General features: G+C 48.9%; 1 protein-coding gene across 3 annotated transcripts in view; it reads left to right on the top strand.

The window, feature by feature from the left end:
- Window positions 1-12,006, top strand: part of ZBTB16 (zinc finger and BTB domain containing 16) — a 178,847-nt gene that overhangs the window by 31,294 nt on the left and 135,547 nt on the right. The gene's annotated exons all lie outside the window — the stretch shown is intronic.

Consider the following 12,006-nt stretch of genomic DNA (forward strand, 5'->3'; position numbering starts at 1 on the left):
TTGGTGGTGGTGTGTTGGTGGTGGTGCGTTGGTGGTGGAGCGTTGGTGGTGGTGCATTGGTGGTGGCGTTGTGTTGGTGGAGCGGTGGTGGTGGAGTGTTGGTGGTGGTGTGTTGGTGGTGGTGCGTTGGTGGTGGAGCGTTGGTGGTGGTGCGTTGGTGGTGGAGCGTTGGTGGTGGTGCGTTGGTGGTGGTGCGTTGGTGGTGGCGTTGTGTTGGTGGAGCGGTGGTGGTGGAGTGTTGGTGGTGGTGTGTTGTTGGTGGTGTTGGGTTGGTGGTGGAGTGTTGGTGGTGGTGCGTTGGTGGTGGTGGAGTGGTGGTGGTGGAGCGTTGGTGGTGGTGGTGTGTTGGTGGTGGAGCGTTGGTGGTGGTGCATTGGTGGTGGTGTTGTGTTGGTGGTGTTGTGTTAGTGGTGTTGTGTTGGTGGTGGAGCGTTGGTGGTGGAGCGTTGGTGGTGGTGCGTTGGTGGTGGTGTTGTGTTGGTGGTGTTGTGTTAGTGGTGTGTTAGTGGTGGAGCGTTGGTGGTGGTGCGTTGGTGGTGGTGCGTTGGTGGTGTATTGGTGGTGGAGCGTTGGTGGTGGAGCGTTGGTGGTGGAGCGTTGGTGGTGGAGCGTTGGTGGTGGAGCGTTGGTGGTGGTGCGTTGGTGGTGGAGTGGTGGTGGAGTGGTGGTGGAGCGTTGGTGGTGGAGCGTTGGTGGTGGAGCGTTGGTGGTGGTGTGTTGGTGGTGGTGCGTTGGTGGTGGAGCGTTGGTGGTGGTGTGTTGGTGGTGGTGCGTTGGTGGTGGAGCGTTGGTGGTGGTGCGTTGGTGGTGGCGTTGTGTTGGTGGAGCGGTGGTGGTGGAGTGTTGGTGGTGGTGCGTTGGTGGTGGTGCGTTGGTGGTGGAGCGTTGGTGGTGGTGTGTTGGTGGTGGAGCGTTGGTGGTGGTGCGTTGGTGGTGGTGCGTTGGTGGTGGCGTTGTGTTGGTGGAGCGGTGGTGGTGGAGTGTTGGTGGTGGTGTGTTGTTGGTGGTGTTGTGTTGGTGGTGGAGTGTTGGTGGTGGTGCGTTGGTGGTGGTGGAGTGGTGGTGGTGGAGCGTTGGTGGTGGTGGTGTGTTGGTGGTGGAGCGTTGGTGGTGGTGCATTGGTGGTGGTGTTGTGTTGGTGGTGTTGTGTTAGTGGTGTTGTGTTGGTGGTGGAGCGTTGGTGGTGGAGCGTTGGTGGTGGTGCGTTGGTGGTGGTGTTGTGTTGGTGGTGTTGTGTTAGTGGTGTTGTGTTAGTGGTGGAGCGTTGGTGGTGGTGCGTTGGTGGTGGTGTATTGGTGGTGGAGCGTTGGTGGTGGAGCGTTGGTGGTGGTGTATTGGTGGTGGAGCGTTGGTGGTGGAGCGTTGGTGGTGGAGCGTTGGTGGTGGAGCGTTGGTGGTGGTGCGTTGGTGGTGGAGTGGTGGTGGAGCGTTGGTGGTGGAGTGTTGGTGGTGGAGCGTTGGTGGTGGTGTGTTGATGTTGGGGCATTGATGGCGGAACACTAGTGATGGAGTATGGATGGTGGAATGTTGGTAATGAAGTGTCGATGGCAGGATATGCGCTGAAGTGTAGAATTAGAAAGAACCTCAGAAAATCTCTTTACCATGTACTCAGGCCATTTCTGTGTCCTGTCCTGGCAGCTGGAAGCAGCCAGAGCCTATAAAAAGGTTGGAAAGACACAGTCAAGGAAGTTTTCCTCTTTAGCCAGCACTGATTTCTCCACTGCCTGGTTTCTCTGAGGGACTCATCTATACGAAAAATGGGGAGCCTTATTTCTACCACTTAACTCATGTCCATTTTCTAGATGGTTTATTGAAAAGGCATCACACTAGCACTGTGGGACAATACGTCATATGCAAAGATTGGTTCTGGATGGTTCTTGTGTTGTCAAGAGGCACTTTTTCTTTATGTGCTTGTTTGAAATAGTGATGACATCATTGGTTCAGACTTTGAGCCCTTCTCTGGTTAAAGTCCTCAATATAGTACCTTGATAGTATTTTACTTTTGGACTTTTCACTAAAAGAAAACCAAACCTATTGGTCAACTAACAATCTGAGATGTTGTTTCATTCCCACATTGGGATATTGAAACAAGACACATGGAAAGGCTTACTGTCCTCATTAGTGAGGGCATGGCCAGCCCCATGGATTGTATGCTGTGGCTCCTGGGCCCCCAGCCTTGGGTCAGTGGGAAACGTGGCCATGCAGACACTAGGAAGGAGGTGGTGGCCTCCAGAGAGAGCCATTGCTCTCAGGAAGTTTCTTTTTTTTTTTTTTTTTTAAAGATTTTATTTATTTATTCGACAGAGATAGAGACAGCCAGTGAGAGAGGGAACACAAGCAGGGGGAGTGGGAGAGGAAGAAGCAGGCTCATAGCAGAGGAGCCTGATGTGGGGCTCGATCCCATAACGCCGGGATCATGTCCTGAGCCGAAGGCAGACGCTTAACCGCTGTGCCACCCAGGCGCCCCTCTCAGGAAGTTTCTGTGTGGGCTCAAGCATGGCTGCTAGCAGGCCGTGTGGTAGTTTTGTGTGGATTAGAAAAGGCGCCCTTTCTTGTGGGAGGATGCAGCTCCTACTGGGACCCACGACTGATGAATGGATGGGGCTGCATTTCAGACCTGCTTGCCCCTCAGTGAGATGCACAAGGCCTGTGTCCAAGGGGGCTTCAGTGGTTGGAGTGGTCCGAAAATGTAGGCTCTTTGGGTGAAGTGCTTTGAGCCATCACCTCACTGAGCGTCTGTGGGTAAGAGCAAGAGTTGCCACAAACCAAGGCCTCCTGGGATCTGTCTCACAGATCCCTCGACCAGCCTGTGTGCCCCATTAGCCCAGAGCAACCCTCACCCCCGGGCACTGCACTCACAGCTCAACTCCAGAGAAGCGGGTGGGGGCCCCTCTCTGCATGTCCCAGCATCCCTAAAGCTGCCAGAAGTATCGGGTAGGGTTTAGGACATCTTCTAGCGTGACTGTCTCTTGGGATCAAGGCCAGGGAAGGGGGGAGGGGCAGAGAAGTTGGGCGCACCTGCACGCACATGGCGCTCAGCATCACTGAGGTTGCGAGGTGAGCTGGGGAAAGCACGTGCTCTCACGCAGCCAGTTCTTCCACGGATATACAGAGCGGGGAGAAAGAGACCAGTAAACAAGGCAACATTCAGCCCTCTGCAAGAGGGTCCGATTCTTTCACCCCTTTTCTCAGAGCTCTGCTCCCCGAGGCTGGGTTGTTGAAAAGCAACTGCTAGGCGTAGGCCGGTGGGGGAGAGTACACTTCAGGTCACGTTAGCCTAAGCACACGTGGGCACTGTGTTGACAAGACTCTGATGTGCCCATGGTAAGTAGACCAGGGCCTGAGAATAATTTCCATTTAACTAATTATTATTCTTACTGCAATAGATTTGAAATCTATTTAACTTTTCAGGGTCCCATAGCCTTTTAAATGTTTCGAGTGTATTCTCTCTGATAGGTTACCTTTTCTTTCCCTGTAGGCTATAATTAGTGTCCTTTACACCAAATTGGCTTAGAATTGGATGTAGAGAAGATAAGAATCAGATTACCAGTATTTATCTTGTAAATTCCAAAAGATCTCCTGAAGACACTGTATTAAAGAAAAAAAAAGTTTAAAAGTTTATTCTATGAAAAAGTAAATTTCTCATGGTCTGAGCATTCCAGGGACATTTTAATATTAAAGCTGCAACCTTCCCTTGGAGGAACCTAAAATTGCCTTTTCCTTGTCTCTGTTTTTATCTCCAGTTGAGCTCCTGAAATATGTTGCCAGGCTTTGGATGGTGGAGGGCTGATGTGGTCTCGAGTTTTCATTAAAATTTCGAGGGTTTGGATTATCTATTATTTCTGATTTGTGGTAGGACATAAACCTCTAAATATGCCTATCGGAAAGATATACACGCAATTTTTATCTTGGCATTTTACGTTATTAAGCTTTTGGGGAGGTGGAGAACAGATCTCTGTGGGTCCTGCACGTTCGCATGTCCCCAAAATGTCAGCCTGTTGGCTTGCACGGACTTCCTGGTACAGAGAGCGCCCGGCAGGTTTAAATAAGGTCGGGTCAAAAAATATGCCTGTGTTTTTAACACTGCTGGCTCATAAAGGTGCCAGGCAGTAATGGCATGTTCAGATCGTTCATGAAGCTGTTCACTGGCATTCCCTGTACCTGACGGGCCCTTTCTTTTCAAAGGCACACTTCTGGTCCAGACTCTCATCTGCACCAGGTGAGGAAGTGAGGGTTTTCGGCTGCAGCCCCGGCTACAGGTGGGGTGGGGGTGAGGGTATAGCCCTTCACGGGTGGTTTTGTGTCCATAACACTCTCTGCGTGGCTTTCTGGTTCAGCAGCAGTGCTGACTTGTGCTCAGGCTTGTTGTCTCTCTTTTCTGTTTTGGTTCTGCTGAAGGTGTTAGATGCCAAAGCATAAATGATGGATTCCTTTTAAGAACAAAAATGTATTTCGGCGCCTGGGTGGCTCAGTTGGTTAAGTGTCTGACTCTTGGTTTTCAACTCTGGTCATGATCTCAGGGTCGTGGGATCAGGCCCCATGTTGAGCTCTGTGCTCAGTGGGAGTCTGCTTGGATAGTTTCGCCCTCTGCCCCTCCCCCCACTCATGCGCTTTCTCTCTCTCTCTCTCATATAAATAAACCTTTTTTAAAAAATTGTATTTTGTGAGGCCCTGGATGGCTCAGTTGGAAGAGCATGCAACTCCTGATCTCAGGGTCATGAGTTCAAGCCCCACGTTGGGTGTAGAGACTACTTAAAAAAGAATAATAAATGAACCTTAAAAAAAACGTATTTTGTGAGCAGTTCCACTTCTGACTATGTACCCAAGAGAATTAAAAGCAGGGGCTTAACCAGATAATTTGTACATCCATGTTCATAGAAGCAGCATTATTTAGAATAACAGAAAGGAGGAAAACAACCCAGATGCCCACCGATAAGTGAATGGATCAATAAAAATGCGGTGTAGACACACAACGGAATATTACTCAGCCTTAAAAAGGGGCGAGGTTCTGACGTGTGCTACAACATGGATGGACCTCGAGGACATCATGCCAAGTGAAATGAGGCAGACACAGAAGGAGAAGTATTGTATAATGCTACTTCTATGAAGCCAGTTCACAGGGACACAGTAACAGAGGGAATGGGGGAGTCCGTGTCTAACGGACACAAGTGTCATTTTGGGAGGATGGAGCACTTCTTGGATCGATGGTGGTGATGGTTGCCCTACGCTGTGAATGAGCTTAATGCCACTGAACTACTCACTTAGTGAGGGTTAAAAGAGCCATACCTGGCATTTGAGACGAAATTTCTTGGAAAATACTTAAATCATGATACTATTAAAAATCCTTTTGCTAAATAAAAACAACCACACAGGACCTGTGCAGGCTTGAGTATCGACTGTCAGCCTAGCAACAAAAACCATCATGGTTGTTTGACCATCATGACTGTTGTTGGCTAGATGAAGGTATTTTCAGCCCATGCGGCCTGTCGGATGGTATGATTACTTATTGAGGCCCTGTGTTTTTATTACTCATGTGATTCTAAGAGAGTCTCCTCCTTTTTGGCTCTGTGACTTTTCCCTAGTTGACCACTTCCCACAGGCGAATCTGAGGAAAATCTTCCACTCTGATTTTTTTTTCCTACCTAAATAAATTAAAAAAAAAAATGTCTGTGGCTTTACAACACAGGGAGGTTTCAGTGAGGAAGGAAATTCATTCCCAGTTTGCAGAGTTTCTGAAAGTCGTGGAAGAGGGGTTTGCATTTTCCGACTTGGTGCCCATGTGGTCAGACTTCTAGAGGCTTTGTGTCCACCGCGTGTGGTTGGCCTTGCCTCTCGTGCCTGGCCCCACATGCAGCCTGAGAAGTTGTGAGCTTCAGAGAGAGAAACTTTTCCGGCCCTTCTGCCCTTCCTCCTTGGTTTTCATTTAAATGAAAATGTAAAAACTCTTAAGGAAATTCAAAGTGAAACTCTGTGCCCAAATAAGTTAGAATCTCAAGATGAACACGTAAGTTCTGGAAATGGAAGTTTCCTCTACCCCGTGGTGGCATCACCGCCAGCAGCCTCGTTCTGTGCTTTTGAGGGTTTAGTGGCCAGCATCTGAAGGTACGGGGCTCGCCATATATATAGTACCAGGCGTGTGGGCGCGTTGGCGCTGATCTGAAAAAGCTTAACTTTGGCATTTCTAGATTTATTTTAAACCTACAACCTTTAACGCCAGACACAGAGCTGCCTTCCCACTTAATGTAACCATACATTGATTGCTTTTAATTAGTGTTGGATCTTTTTTGGTGTTTTGCAGCTTGGGGTATATAAAAAGTCTGATTTAAATATATATCCAGAAAAAAAAAAAAAGGCAAACTGGCGACATTGTCACGGGTCCTGCAGAAACCTGCACGGGAGCTTTTGGAATCTCAACCTCCCTGTACTCTTCATTTCCATCTTGGGTTGGGTAGGCTGAAAGCCAGCGAGGAGTCCAGTTGAACCCACGTCCTAGACGGAGGTGATTTTCTTGTAGTGTTTCGGCAGACACGAAACATCTGTATTCAGGGAACGCTGGCAGCAAGCCGGATTTCCATAAGTGAAAACGTAGCTGCCGAAAATCGGTAGTGCCAGGGGAATGGGTTCTGGGCTCTGGTGAGAGGGGTGGGGTTCAACAGTTTGGAAATGCTAATGTCCATTTGTGGTTTCCAGCCCAAGAATTCTGCCTCTTTGCTTGCACGGCGCCACTCCTCGCGGAAAGCTTGCACGCTGCTGTTGAATTCTACAGTAAATATTCCAGACATCCTGGGTCCTGCTCCCCTTTCCCTGCAGTAAATTACATATTAAAGTAGCCTGGTAACTGAGCACTGGTTGCTGAGAGATAAGGACTGGGAAATCAATATGTTTGCCATGTGCCTGCTTGTTTATGACACCTGCCTCTGGAACAGTTGAGCAATGTTCTGTTTGTTAAGGCTACATTTCAGAAGCTTGTATCCTCCTAAAACAACCAGGATCTTACTGGGGAGAGAGAAGTGCTACAACAGATATTGATTTTACTTTTCTAAGTATGGAATTGCACTTTAAATGGTGGTCTCACAGCCTCTGACTTTGCCCCCCGCCTTGGAAAGAGGGAGGAGGAAGAGGAGATCGGTGCCCCGAACGTGTATCATCAATCTATTTTATAACACCTGTGATGTGGTCAGTTACAAGGAGGAGTGTAGCTTATAATAAGGAAGTGTAGGCGGTGTTTAGATTTATTTCTTCTTTGGCTACCTGGCTCATACCAGTTTTGTTCTCTGGATCTTCCCTGATAGACGGCTTTTCCCACAACAGCAACAAAGGCAGCAAGAAACATAGCTCTGGCTGTTGGTAAATAAACATTTTAACCGCCAGTCTCCAAGGGGGTTTTATTTTAACTAACAGGTGATACTGTTGTCTTGAGACCCTGCCTGCTGGTGAGTCAGTGGTTCACAGAGCCGTGCAGTGTCCACTCAGGCCAGTGCAAGCATGACTGTGCTCTGTGTGTGTGTGTGTGTGTAAGTAAGTGTGTGTTGGAGGTTGAGGGGGTGTGGGGCAGTCAGCTTTGGAAACCACCCAGAGGCCGCCTGGATGCTCTTCGCTTGGCCTTCCATTTTGGAAAAGAGCATCAGGGATCAGACTTCTTTCCTTGCCCTCGGGATGCAGTGGTATGAATAATGTTCACACGCATTTGGATGTCAGGGCGTGACACGTGTATTGTGTTGGTGTCCTGGGGGCGCCAGGGGCACATGCCTTCCCAGTGCCTTTGCACCTTTCTAAGAATGACTCTGAGGTCTCCACCCTGGTTAGTGTTTGTGACTTCAAATGGACTCACACATAAACGGTTCTGCTTTGTTTTGCCCAAAAGTGAGTTGAAGGTTTAGAAAGCAACCTGAGCCCCCTGGTTGAGCACTGCAGAGGCAGCCACGGCGGAGCGGCTGCCCTGTTGCCCTGTACTGGGGAGATGATCTCTTCCTGACACTAATATATGCTGAGACCTGACTTGTGTTGGTGTGTTTTTAAACCCAGACTGTCAGGTTCTCCTTAATCAGTAGCGGCAAAATGTTGCTTTCCTTTCTGTTTTCCATGTGATGGTAAGTGGCTTATCCACTCCTCTCTCCCTGCTCCTGTTCAGCCCAAGGAGACTTAAAATTGGATCGAGGTGGCTGGAGGGAGGGCTTGGTGAGCTGAGCTGTACCAGTCCCAGCCCAGGGCAGCTGAAGCTCGTCTGCCCGGCTGGTGGAAAGGCCAGGCATTCAAGGCAAAAACTTGTTTCCCTGCCACCTCCCACACCTTATTCCTCAGTAATGCAGTTGACCTCTGAACAACGCAGAGGTGAGGGGCACCCCACCCCCTACTTCGTGCAGTTGAAAATCTACATAGAACTTTTGACTCTCCCCCCAAAACGTAACTATTAATAGGCTCCTGTTGACCAGAAGCCTTACCGAGAACATCGACAGTTGGTTAACACACGTTTCGTGTGTCGTGCGTATTAGGTACCGTGTCCCTATAATAAAGTCGGCTAGAGAAAGGAAACTATTCTTAAGGAAATCTTAAGGAAGAGAAAGTACCTGAACTATAAAAAAAAATCTGTGTACGAGTGGACCTGCACAATTGAAAGCCACGCATTCAGGGGTCAAGTGTGGAGTAGGCATGGCCGTTGACTCTTCTGGAGGAGACCAGTATGTCCGTATTTGATGTGCATTCAGTTTTTGTAGTTGTCGCCCAGCTGGGTGAGAAAGTACGTAAGCTGAGACCGGCTCAGGCAAGCATTTCATTCTCGGCAGGGGAGTACGGTCGTGGAGCCGGGTGCGAATTTGGGGACCTTGGCAAGCTGGCCTCCTTCCTCTTGAGTTTACTCAGTCGCAGGTGGAAAAGGGTGAAACTGACCTCACACACTTCCTGTTATTTTAGTTTTCTGGGAGATTTTTAATCATCAAGCAGGGCTGAGAACTGCAGTGACTCTGACCTTTCTGATACACTCTTGTGAGATATGGCGCATCTAGCTTTACGAAATGATTAACCTTTTATAAGACTGGGATAATTATAAACTTAGACCAGACAGCGGCTGTCAGATTCCTAGCTTAGAAATATTCGGCATTTCCTGCTTTCACAAAACTTAATGCTGGCTTGGAAATCCAGAAAGCCCCCTGGGTTGGTGGGAGACCTTAGGGTAGTTGTTAAGGAGGGAGGTTGTCTTGTGAGCTGGCTGGCATCTTGGGTCTAGAGGCACCCCTAGGACCAGAATATTGCAATCTGGTTTGTTTTTTGTTTTTGTTTATTTTGCACAGTTACCTCCTCCTGTAAAGGAATTTGGAATATTTGTTCACTTATGATCCATGCCTTTCTGTAGTCGCCAGCTCAGCACTGGCGGTCCTCAGGGCCGTGTGGGCATATTTTCCTAGATGGCTTGTTTATTATATCAGATTTATTTGAGGGATTCAGTGGGGACCTGAGAGCAACACAATATGTTGTGGTAGAAAGAGTCCGGAGTTCTTGAGGTGCCTGCGTGGCTCAGTTGGTTCAGTGTCTGACTCTTGGTTTTGGCTCAGGTTGTGATCTCAGGGTCGAGGGATCGAGCCTCCCATTGGGCTCCACGCTCAGCAGGGAGTCTGCTTGCGATTCTGTCCCTCCCTCTCTTTCCACCCCCTCCCAGCTTGCACGTGCAGGCACCCACACACTGTCTCTCTCAAAAAAAAAAAAAAAAAAAAAAATCCTGCATTCTGGCGCCAAGACAGACCTAGGTTGAGAGCCTGGGCACTTTTTAGATCGTGTGTCCTTAGACACATCACTTACACTTCCTGAGGTTCCTGTACAATGGGGGTGTAGGGTTATTGTGCGGGTCAAAGGAAAAAACATACACAGATCTCCTTGCTATTCTTATAGTGCCCAATGAATGCCAGTTCCCTTATTCTCCTTTTTCTTCTTGAGAGCAGAGGACCTGCTTTTATTTCTTTGTATTTTTCATGTCATTGCACACAATGGAGATGCATTCATACATATGTGACTCATTTTTGTGTCCATCGTGGTGGTGATAAAGGAGCTGGTGGCACCCCAGCTGGGGAGGGGGAAGGTAAGGTTTTTACAAGTGGTTTTGGTTTCTCTCCCTTATGAAATCAGGGGCTGCTGTAGGGAATACGAGTCCTTGACAGAGTTGTACTTCCCTTGGCCCTCAGCATCAGGGACATTTTTTCCCCCCTTTGGGTGGTCTGCGTCCAGCTCTGTTGTGGGTCTCGTCCGGCATGTTGGGGTTGGCACACATCGATGATGGCTGGGATGTCCTCCTTCACAGACATCCGAGGCATGGGCCTCAGCTGCTTTGCGCTGCAGACTTGCTCTCGGTTGCAGTTTCCCTTTCCAGGGGGAAAAAAAATCCTTAAAAAATGCTCTGGGAAAGCTTTCTTATTGTGGCTGTAAGGCCCTGGTGAGTCGTCGGTAGCCAGGTTCGGGTTCGAATCTCCCTGGGGTTTGAGGCTGCTGAACTGTTGTTCCTAACATGCTCTTGCCTTTTTATGCATGGACCGTCCTTGGGATCCTTGGTGAATTTTTCACTCTGGGGTTTTTAGGAGAAAGGTTTGTCATTCGTCATCACGCTCCTCATCCATCACGGCTGCATGAAAGTGGTTAGAGGGAAAAGGTGGAATCAGTTGTTCAAATTTTTCTTTCTTCTAGGTAAGTAAGTCTTTCCCCCCAGTCTTTCTGGAAATGAACCAATTGGAAAATGCATGGGCTGGTGTTTCTAGGATGATCTTGGCACATGTAGGAAGAGGGATGCTTTTTGCTGATAGCCCAGGGGTTGGTCCTGTACCCCTGAGGTGTGGTTTAGCCAGGGGTGAGCAGTCACTTAATTATTTATTGGGTGCCTGGAGAATTTTATGGGCAGGAGGGCCTAGGGCCATTCCAGAAAAAAAGCCAATCCTAGAGCTCTTCTAGCAGTTTCCTTCTTCGGCTTGAAGGCTTTGCTTCCTGACATTGATCATAGCCCCTAGTGCCCCCCGGGTATCAGGTGGGGACAGAAGTGTTAGTGATGTCCTTATTTGGCATGCGCCCGCGTTAACCGATCCACTCAAATGTGGCTGCCGTTCAGACCATTCTGTCTTGCTCCTCTCAGCTGCCGAACATTAAAGGACTTTATTTGCAGGCAAGCATTACAGTATCAATGGTGCTGAAACGGGAGGCACTGTCTTACAGATGTAAAACGGTGCTTGGCTGCATTGATAGTTATTCCTGCTCTGAGCCATAACACTGTGATTACGGAGGTTAAAATGTAGGGGCCGAGAGTGCCTTGAGGTCACAGAGAACATTGTCCTGCCTTTAGGTCAGGCCCTGTGTGGAAGGAAGGAGGGAGAAGACTGGATTGTGTAGGGAGGGAAATTCAGCCATGGCTGGAATGCAGGGGGAAGACCCTTCACCCCCAGCCTGAGCCCGGAGTGCCATTCACTGGGTGATGGGCACAGAGGGCCGGGATTGTACCAGTCCTGTGGGTTGGCTGAGCATTCTGCTTAAACACACTTTTTTCATCTCTTTCTTAGTGTGTATGGTCTGCTAGGACTGAAGAGGGTTTTTTTTTTTTTTTTTAACTTTGGGACATAGAAGTCTCTACTTGCATTTGTGTTTTGGTAACCACATGTAACAGCCGGTGGAATCTTTCTTCCCTTTGCTTTCTCTGAACTTTCCAGAGAGTGGGCCCCTATCTCTCAGGGGATTAACTCCTTGTGGCCCCCGTGTCGTTGGAGCTCCCCCACCCTGTGTCAGCATCTAAACCTCTGTACACAGGATGTTTTCTGTAGCGCTTATCAGATGGTTTTAGGAGATGCAGGGTGGAGATCAGAGGTAACGTTTAACCCGTCCTGAATTCCTTTCATGAGCTGGGGCCCAAGGTGAACTCAGCCGCAGAACAGCGGGAGGGTTTGGCTGGAGCCCGTGATACCCGGCCTTCTATCTCAAAGGGAGGTGTGGGGGCCTGTGGTGGGGTGCACAAAGAGCTTCATTTCGGTGGCTTATTTAACA

The sequence above is a fragment of the Ursus arctos genome, unplaced genomic scaffold, assembly GCF_023065955.2.
Source record: "Ursus arctos isolate Adak ecotype North America unplaced genomic scaffold, UrsArc2.0 scaffold_22, whole genome shotgun sequence".
In the NCBI taxonomy this organism is placed as follows: domain Eukaryota; kingdom Metazoa; phylum Chordata; class Mammalia; order Carnivora; family Ursidae; genus Ursus; species Ursus arctos.